Source organism: Cnephaeus nilssonii (genome assembly GCF_951640355.1).
Source record: "Cnephaeus nilssonii genome assembly, chromosome: 18".
NCBI classification, from domain to species: domain Eukaryota; kingdom Metazoa; phylum Chordata; class Mammalia; order Chiroptera; family Vespertilionidae; genus Cnephaeus; species Cnephaeus nilssonii.
In genome coordinates this window covers 51,195,216-51,205,057 of record NC_137089.1, presented here as the reverse complement: position 1 = coordinate 51,205,057, position 9,842 = coordinate 51,195,216, and the positions used below count along the sequence as shown (strand labels likewise).

Sequence of the window (9,842 nt, the reverse complement as noted above, 5' to 3'; positions counted from 1 at the left end):
TGCTGGGACCCGGCAGCCCTGCTGGGACTGTGACAGTGAAGGCGGTTCTTGATGTTTGGGGCATCGCACCCACCTGTCTGTCCTCAGGCTCTCCTCTCTGCCCTGCGGTGGAGACCTCCCATCTGAGCAGGTTCACCGCGTACTTAGGTGGTGGCTGGTGTGCAACCCTGGGGTAGAGCTTTTTCCTTCGGCAAAGCTCCCTGGCTCTTGTCCTTGGATTAAGGACTGATGTAGTGAAAACGCCCAGTTCTCATTGGCAGACCTGCTCAGTGAGAAATCAGTCGAGTCCCAGGTGGGACTTAAACACACACACACACACACACACACACACACACACACACACACACACACGAAACAAACATCCTTCCCCTCCTCCTCTGTCCCTTGATAATCCGATTTAAAAATGAGCAAAGGACCTGATTAGACATTTTCCCAAAGAAGTCATACCAAAGGTCAGCAGGGGTACGAAAGGTGCTCAACACCCCAAATCACCAGGGACATGCCAATCAAGCCACAGTGACCTCACCTCACACTCTGGGGTGGCTGTTGTGAAAAAGCCAGGAGACAGCACGGCTGGTGGGCGGGGGGGTGGGGGGGGTGGGGGTGGAGTGCTGCTGGGAATGTTAGTTGGTGAAGCTGCCATGGAACACGGAAGGGAGTTTTCCAAACAACTACAAATAGAATTACCATGTGATCTATCGACTCCACTTTTGAGTGTAATTCCAAAGGATGTGAAATCAGTGCCACGAAGAGATAGCTGCCCTCCCATGTTCATGCAGCAGGATCCACCGTAGACAATACGGGGAAGCAGCCTCGTGTCTGGTGCGGGCTGAGTGGATAAAGAAGGCATGCTACATCCACACAGTGGGATCGTACCAACCAGGAGAAAGAAAGCAGGCCTGCCACTGTGACAACATGGATGGAGGGCATCGTGCTAAGGAAGAGAAGCCGGACAGAAAGACAAATACTGTGTGATCTCCCTTACATGAGGGATGTTAAAAAAACAGGTGAGCTATAGAAACAGAAGGTGGAGAGGAGAATGGTGGGCGCAGGGCCAGTAGGAGGAGGAAATGGGGAGGCACTACTGTGTTGTTAGATACTTGAAATTTGGTAAGAGAGCAGATCTTAAGCAATCTCACCACCACCCCCCGAAAAAGAGGTAAAAACACACAAACAATCCAAATGCGGGACCTGAAGTTGGAAATGAGTGCCTACTATATTTCAGGTAACACTCGGCTGGGTGACTCTTTAGGGGAAGACTTTGTAAACTATGTAAATGCCTAACCACTGTGCTGCACACCTGCAACTAATATAATCTTGAATGTCAACTGTAATTGAAAAATTTATAGAAGGAAAAAAAAAAGAGTGGACAATGGGGTGATAGTGGCGGGAAGTGCAAAGGCCAGATGGAATGACGCTGACCTCAGCCGAAGACAGCATGGGGCTTTGTGGGCCCACGGACTGTGCTCCCGTCCCCTGGCCGACCAGGGCCCAGAGCCCACCGGAAAAGGAGGGAGAGATAACTGGGAAGAATGAGCTTAATCTGGAACGAAGGACTTTGAGCAGATGCTACTATCCCAACAATTCAGTGATGAATGGCCTTGCAGACCTGGAAGACTGGCTGAGGTCAGCAGTAGGGAGACTGGGACAATTAGCCAGATATTTGGGGAGGAAAAGTACATTCCAGCTTTTCCTATGCCAACATGTTCTGGATAGTAAGAAAAAAAATAGTGTAAATAAAAGCAGAAAGAAAATACAAGGGAATGTTTTCTGATTGAATGTGAGGAGTGTAAGATGTGACATTTTAAAGGAAAACGTGGACAGATTTAATGATACAAAGATGAAAAGATCTGCATGCAAAAATGTCCATGACTGAATTTAAGATGCACATCGGTTGGGAAAACTATTCCAGCAAGTGAGACAGAAGCTGGCAAATAAAGAACTCCTAATACATGAGAACATACCGCCATTGTTATTTTTTAAATATATTTTTATTGACTTTTATTGATTTCAGAGAGGAAGAAAGAGGGAGAGAGAGATAGAAGCATCCATGATGAGAGAGAATCATGGTGGATCGGCTGCCTCCTGCAAGTCCCCCACTGGGGATCGAGCCCACAAGAGTTAATATCTCAAAAGATAAGTAAGCTAAGGACAGGAATAGATGGGGTCTAAGTAGAAAGTATCAGTGGTTGACAGAAAAATGCTTGATATCATTAGCTAGTATTCAGAAAATAGAAACAAGCCGGGAATGCCTATCAACTTAGGGAAGAGTTAAAAAATGATAAAACTCATTTCAGGTGAACACACAGCAAGACACTCATTCACTTTGTTGTTAGGAGAGCAAACTGAGTCGAATTATTTGGACAGTAATTTGGAAACCTCTAGCAAGTGTTTAAAAGCGTTTAAAATCGGACACAGCCTCTGTTTTCCAGAGAGGGGACCGTTTCAGGAAATCATGTTTACCCACAAACTGTTATTATACAGGCACTGAGATGGAGGCATTCAGAAATATTTACGCATATGCTATGATGTTAAGTGGCTAAAAGCAACATGCCTCCCATGTGACCTTTGACCCACCCCTCCCCACAGCCTGGCTGATGGAGCAGGAGCTGCGTTTGGAGTCAGTGTGCCCAGATTCTAACCCTCCCTTGACCGCCCGCGCTGAGTTCAACGTGGGCCTCTCTGGCCATTGTCCACGGGCTGGGAAGCAGGGGCAGCTCCGCGGAGGGGGCAGGAAAACGACTCATGGGGCGCAGAGGACCTGGCCCGCAGCCTGGGAGGCGGCTGGGGGGCGGGGCTGGGCAGAGGGTGAGCAATTGTCTTATTTCCAGATCTTGGTTCTAGAACTCCACAAGGCCCGGCAACATTATCTGACCCGGGGTCCCGCAAGACACCCGTGCTTTCAATAACTCCTCACGTGCGTTTGCTTTATCTAGCTTGAGTGGGACTATTACTTGCTACCAACCGTGCAAGACTCGAGCTGCTGTGGGTCTGAATGAGATGATCCAGCCCAGGGCACCGCCTAGCCCCTGGGAACAAAGGTAATCTGTCCTCCGTCCCACTGTGTCTCAGGAAGGGTCAAAGGGCTCCAGGTCCCCTGTGCTGAACAGAAGGCGGTCATGGAGGTGGGCCCGCCGGGGCTGGCTGGGCTGGGGTGGGTGGGAGGAGGCTGTGGGTGCCACTGCATCAGCCTCCAGTTCCCACACAGGCTGAGCTCTACACCGTCCCCGCTGCTCGGTCTGTTAGTGGATGATATCACTGTGGCCAGGAGTCACCAAGAAAACATTCGGGTGTGTGTGCAAGCGGCAGGCCATCCTTATTACAGAGAATCCTCTCATAAAGCTGAAGGGAGAACGTTCTGCGATTTGAAGGCCTGCATTCTGGACATCGGAGGGTCCCAGTGGTTGAGTGGTTTGGCTTTCGTTTGGGAGTCCTTCTCTGTGCATTTCCAGTCATCCCCACAACAGCCCTGGGCACAGGGAGGTCTCTGACCCAGGCAATAGGTCGAGTCCGCGAGCTCCCCACCCCTGCTGAGGCGGATTGACGAGGACTAAAGACACTGTCCAAGCCAGACTAATGAGCTCCCCTCTCTCCTGACCATTCCCGTTATAAAGACAAGATTTATCAAGGTTGGACCACTTGCCCAGCTACCTATCTCGCCAGAGGCAAAGCTTGGTGTGTGCCCGAGTCTGCCTGCTGCCATGCTGCGCAGACCGCTGGGCTCTGGCCGGTGCCGGTGGACGTCGCCTTGGCCTCGGGCCGGTCTCCAGGCCGGCTTGACACCTGGATGGACATTGCCTTCTCTCTGCCAGGTGTGTTACGCACCTGGGGCCACAGGACCAGCAGCACAGCGTGACCAGGGAATGGGCTTGAGCTGGGACCACCCGGCTGACCTCGACGGCCTTGCAGTTGACAGGGGAAGACCTGGCTGTGAATGATTTTTACCACTCCAGGTAACAACCTCACCCCCTCAACCCCAGGGGGCTCTCTTGGGTGTACCGTACGTTAGTTGCCCTTTACTTAAATAAACAGCCCCCAAGAGAAGCAGGTACACAAAAACGTTTATTAAGGAGAAGTCAGGCCTCCTGGAGTTAACCAGTTACAAGTGCATTTAAATTCGTGTGTGTGGACGCCGCGGCCATCAGGCTGGTCTGGTGGCAGCCGGGCTCTGGCTCAGCGTGCCCGCAGCCAACAGGCTCAGACCAGCCTGGCAACACCAGCTCCTCGTTCCACGAGGGGCTGCAGACATGAGACTCCGAAGACCAGACGACTATTACTAACGTGATTCTTGCTACAAACCTTTACTTCTACTTAAATGCTTCCACAGGACCGTCCTCGCCGAGGGGACAGCACGCAAAGGGGCCACCGAAGCTGTAAACACGCATGGCCGCCCGCTGTGCCCCGGGGGCACGCCGCTTAGTTTAACAGGCGCGAACACTTGTACAGCCTCACTCTGCCATCTCCCTTCTGTTTCAATTAGCACCAGTTTATTTGAAATATTTTTCCTGGTGTTAAGTATTTAGGAAACAAATTTTAAAAAACCCACACACAAAGTCCCAAACAATGGAAAGCAAAAAACATTCAAAAAAGTTGTAGAGAACAGCATTTAGAAAAACAACGTCATTAAACATTCAACAAATCTATGTACAGTGTACCAAAGCTGGCGAGGAGCGTGGCTGGAACGGCCACGGAAGGTGTACAAACTCCACAGGCTGTGTGGACAGTCGGCTAGGCATTCAGAAATGTAGCATCAGAGCTTCTGCATTTGGCTAAAAACCACGTAAAAAGACACATCCCCCCAGGACTTCTGCACAGGTAGCACACGTGTCCAGGCCGACAGCCGTGAGGACAGGTTACAGCGCGTTTCCCCGCCGTTTACATACAAACGGCGGCCACTGAAGGGAAGCGGGGGTGGGGGGTGGGGGGAGGGGGGTGGGGAGAGAAAGGGGCTTCTGTGCTCAGGCCGAGTACCAGGGCAAAGCCTTGATTAAGGACCAAGGCCAGTCATTGGTGGAAGAGTTTTCATGAAAATGCAAAATAACAAGAGGGCTGAAAAAACGAGCATATTCTATGTGAACTTCCCCAAAATAGAAGTAGTCATCTCCATTTGATTTTGAAAAAAGATCAGTGATTTGCTTTGCAGGGCAATGTTTTATTTTTTATATAATTTATTGGGGTGACATTGGTTTAATTATGTAGGTTTTAGGTGTACCATTCCACAGTACACCATCTGTGTATTGTATTGTGTGTTCACCACACCAAGGGACAATGTTTTTTATATTCCACTCGTTGAAACTGTACACCCTAAACCCTTTGATGAATATTTTTTTCTTAGATGGAGAATGAAACACACCAGACTCAACCCACACTGTAATTATCCACCGCGACCCTCATGAACTCCATGCAATGCTGATGGAGCGTTAATCCGTGTGACCGGGACGCATGCCTTCCAAGACCGGGGCCCGGCATGTGATAACCAACGTGCCCCTTTTCTGTTTGAGCCTAGAGTACCAGCCCTTTCCTGGTCAGTCACCGAGTGGCTGGGCTTGTTACAGCCTCAGGTGTCAATGCACCGTCTTAAAACACACCAGCTGGAGAATGCCGACGGGCGTCCCACCGCCCCTAGCAACACGCGCTCCAGTTCACCTTGAATACTTTGTGGTTGTGGTGAGCCTCTATGAAAAGGGTTTACTTGGATTTAACACAAAATAAACATTACTCTTTGAAAATGCATAGTTTGTAACTTTCATACATCCATTCACTAACATGAACGACGTCCGTAAGCACGCACTCACCTCCAATTGGTGCTAACGTTGTGTTTGAAAAGATCTCCAGAATCGGAGGGCCACGCCACTGCTGTGGAACCCGTGCCGGCGCAGGTCCCCCCACGCAGGCGGCTCCGCGGACCCCGCCTCCTCGCCTGGTTTCACAAGCACCAGAGCCACGCTTTCTACGCACAGGTTCCCACCGACCACCCCATACCAGCGCGTTCGGGTTTCAGCCCAATAGTCCGGATTTGATGTAGAAGACGATTGGAAAGATGGCTTAGTTTTTTCTAGCGCAGACTTTTAAAACCTGCTCGTGGACCAAGGACACGGAGGCTCTGTGATAGCTGCGGCGCCTGACTGCGCAGCCTCTCATCGGAAGGTGCCCGCAGGCCGCGCCCTGTGCCCTCGCTGGCCACGGACCCTTTGGACGTAGTGATCGCTTCTCTCCCGAGTCCTCCTCCTAAGGACGTAGATTTGGAAACTTCCCTAGTGCCTGCTTACTCCAGAGAGCACATGTTTAAGTGGCTGACCATCGCCCAACCATTAATGACAAAAATAGGAATTTTAGGGCGCATTGTAGGAAAATACTGATAAATGGCATTTTTAATATATATCACCCACATTCCTAGGTTCTTTACGCCCAGGGCATTTGCAGTTATTTAAGTCACAAGTATATTTGGGGGTGTTGAGCTCTTCCCTAAAAATCGAATTCTATTCTAAGCTTCCCACCAGCGGTGACCAGGCTCCCCAGACACAGGGGAGACTCCGGAGAAGGGACTTTCCTATCGTCAGAGGCTTGGCCAAGTCTCAGTCACTGATGTCCACTCAGCAGTCTAGGAAAAAGGTTTAAAGAGCAAAGCCAGGGTTGTCACCTGCAGGAGGTGCATCCTTATCTCGGGGGCGGGAGTTGGATGAAGCCACACGGCTGACCTGAGGGGTCAGGCCAACGCTGGCAGCGGCCACTGGCCCAGAGTTCTTCCTCTTCCCTCTCCGTCTGTCCCTCCATCTGGGCTCCAAACCGGCAGGGACAAGGGCTTCGTGGATGGAGCTGGTGCTTTCTACATCCACGGACATGAAGTTAAAACAATGACACACGGCAGGAGCCACTTCCTTTCACATTTTAGAAACCATTGTTTCCATGCTGGGGGATGTGGGCAGAGGTCGCCTGGGTAGTCAGGCGAAGCCCTCTCCCCTGCCCTCCCTCCATGCTCAGTCCACGCGGGAGGGCTGAGGCGGGGCCTGGGGGCAGAGGGAGAGGATGCCCACCTGCCTGTCCTTTGCCAGGGCCGAGCCCGTCCTTTGTGGTGAGTGTGGCGGGCTGTGCGCGGCCAGGCCGCTCTCCGCGGCAGCTCCCCACGCTGCCCACTGGGAATTCTTCCCCGGACAGAGCCTCACTGTCACGCGAGCTTTGTTGCTGGGACCTTGGTGCGAGGGAGAAGCCGCAGCCCAGAGGCCCAGGGTGCAGCCGGGACATGGGGAGGGAACGCACAGAGCAGCGGTGTGGCGGGGGGGGGGGGGGGGGGGGGGGGCGGCTCTGTCCTGCAGCTCAGACCCCCCTCGGGCAGGTGCAGAACAGGAGAAAGCAGATGAGCAACCTTTTACAATTTATTTAAAGGTCAGTTTTAATGACAGCGCGCTTCCCTCCTCCAGGAGAGAGCTTTCTGAATGAAAAGTTTGGGGAAGCGACCCCGCTTTCGAGGGTGCCCCCGGCCACCGGCTTTCCCGAAAGCCTGCGCTGGAAGGAGCGCGAGGAGGACCCGCTTCCACGGAAAAGCCTTTACCTTAGGGGCGGAGGCCTCCGAGCTGCCGTCGGTTTACAGGCTTCTTAAGACCACTCCGCCTTCGGATCGCGGGGGAGCCTGTCAACTGGCCTTGAGATTTTTAATGTTTTCACATACAAACGAAGGCCGTCTTTTCTTTGGAAGGTGGCAGTGAATTACATGGATGGCGCCCGAGAGGAAAGAACATGTTTTAAAAACAGGGACTACAATTTAAGCTTTGAGTTCACCGTCTCCACCTTCTCTCAAAACCCGCCCCCACCCCCCTTTGGAGGGGCTGCTTTCTCCTCGCCCCTCCAGCGCGCCCCAGCTCCTGCCACAGGCCGGCGATGGCCCCAAGCTCAGCACCGGGGCGCCCCCAGCCGAGGAGGAAAGACCCCAGACCCCCACCCGCCCCCATGTGCTGCTACTTTAGAAACATTTACCAAAAGGCCTGTCCATCCAAATGAAGGAAGCGGCGTCCCATTCCCCCGACACTTTCATCCGTTTTGTCTTTGTCCTCAGGTAAAGCTGCCGGGATGTTCTGTGTGGACAAATTCCACTCTGAGTTCAGTGACCACCAAAACACCCAGGTCCCTACGGTTTTTTAAGCGAGGATTCTGCCATCTGAGAGGCGAAACCACGGAATAGTACCCCGGGGCCAAAGGCACGAGGCAGGAGGAGGGACAGGAGCGCGCAGGGGCTGGCAAAGGGCTTCGGCTCGCGGAGGCCACGTGCGCCGTCTCAGCCTGCGGGGCCCCCGCTGCCCTCCGAAGGCACGAGGCTGCTTTGCCAACCCCTCAGCACAGTGGTCACGGCGGCGAGACAGGAAGGAGGTCAGGGTGACAGTTGTTGGATGGCCTGGGGCGCGGCCTGCCGGGGAGCAGAGGGAGAGCTGGGGAATACTTTGATCAGGCGCAGAGCTAGTCTAGGGACAGCATGTCTCCATATCCAAGGCTTCCGTGAGAACGGACCTCTTTCCCTCCTTCCTTTAGCTGCCCACTTAGTGCCGGGGGTGGGGGGGTGACGGAGGACCTGGACCGAGGGCCTGGGATCCGGGGCCAAAGGCGGCCTCTGCTTCCCACAGGCTCTCTGGTCTGCACAGGGTCGGCCAAGAGCCTGAGCTCGGCGTGTCCGGGAAAGCCCTACTTCCAGGTCAGAAGGCCTAGCCGCCCGGGCCTGATTTCTGCCCGTCCCGATTGTCTGCAGCTGGGCCCCCTCCAAGGGGGGTGTTTTCCCTCATTGGCCACGATCGCCACTACTCTCCAGTGTCCGTCCTCTGCCAGATCTGAATCACTGTTCACTCACAACCGGCCTGGCCCTTCGGAAACATCTGCTCTACACCTTTAAGAAGCTTCTCCTTAGAGACGAGGCCGACTTGCTTGGTTCAAAACCATTCATCAGCAAATGCTTCTTGGGGACTTTGATGCTGACCACGGAGACGCTCCAAGCAAGGGAGAGAGACGTGCAGACCACCGCAGCCCGGCAGCAGCAGGCGGACCGTCCACGTGGCGCCCTCTCTGCGCGCGAGTCGTACAGGTTCTAAAGCCCCTTTGAAAGCAGGGCCCGAGTGGCCCTCTGGCCACCCCACAGAAGTTGCCCAACGGGTGCATGATGTTCTACCCCAGCCTCTCTGTTGATGTTATCTGCATAGTTGGCTGATCAGTCTAGCTTCTGGATGACTAAAATCTTAGAAAGAAACGATGCTTTATTGCTTCAGCAGTGAGTGGGCTAGAAACACTGCACAGCCCTAGGAGTGGATTGGCGACGCTCAGAACTACGTGTGAGGTAAGAGCTCTCCGCGCTTCCTTCCGCACTGCCCGGCTCTTGGGAACACAGTGCCTTTCTGATCTCAACCTGGCGTGTCTGCGAATTCTCACAATCAACCACTTGTTCTGATCAGGAAATGAAAGGTATGGAGTAGGTGCTGAGGGCAACATTATCTTAAACACCTCGGACGACCTAAGCATTCTACCTTTGGGCTTGCATCCATGATTTTAGAAATTCCTGCCAAATGATACCAGCTAGTTAAATGCAGGTTTGTGATTCTGGAAGGTGGATTGGTAAGCTTGTCTTTGTGGCAGAATCTATCCTTTTACACTAAAAAAAATGACAAGAATCTCTCTCCCATGGCCTATAGGCATATCTATACCATTTTTTAGATTTAAGATACATAGGGTGATTCCTAGTGTCCCCCTCCCCCCCCCGCCCCCACTCCCCCCCCCACCCCAAACCTTTGAAAACACACGGGAAATGATCGAAGGAGTCGCTGTTGCCATCCTCGTCCTCTGGTACTAATCTCTCCATCTGATGTACA

At 52.9% G+C, this 9,842-nt stretch overlaps 1 long non-coding RNA gene across 1 annotated transcript; it reads left to right on the top strand.

The window, feature by feature from the left end:
* Window positions 1-752: 752 nt before the first annotated feature.
* LOC307113936 lies at window positions 753-7,885 on the top strand. Its single transcript, XR_013814920.1, has 4 exons — window positions 753-1,007; window positions 2,937-3,041; window positions 3,813-3,953; window positions 5,336-7,885. It is a non-coding gene; the product is annotated as an uncharacterized lncRNA (long non-coding RNA).
* Window positions 7,886-9,842: the final 1,957 nt, after the last annotated feature.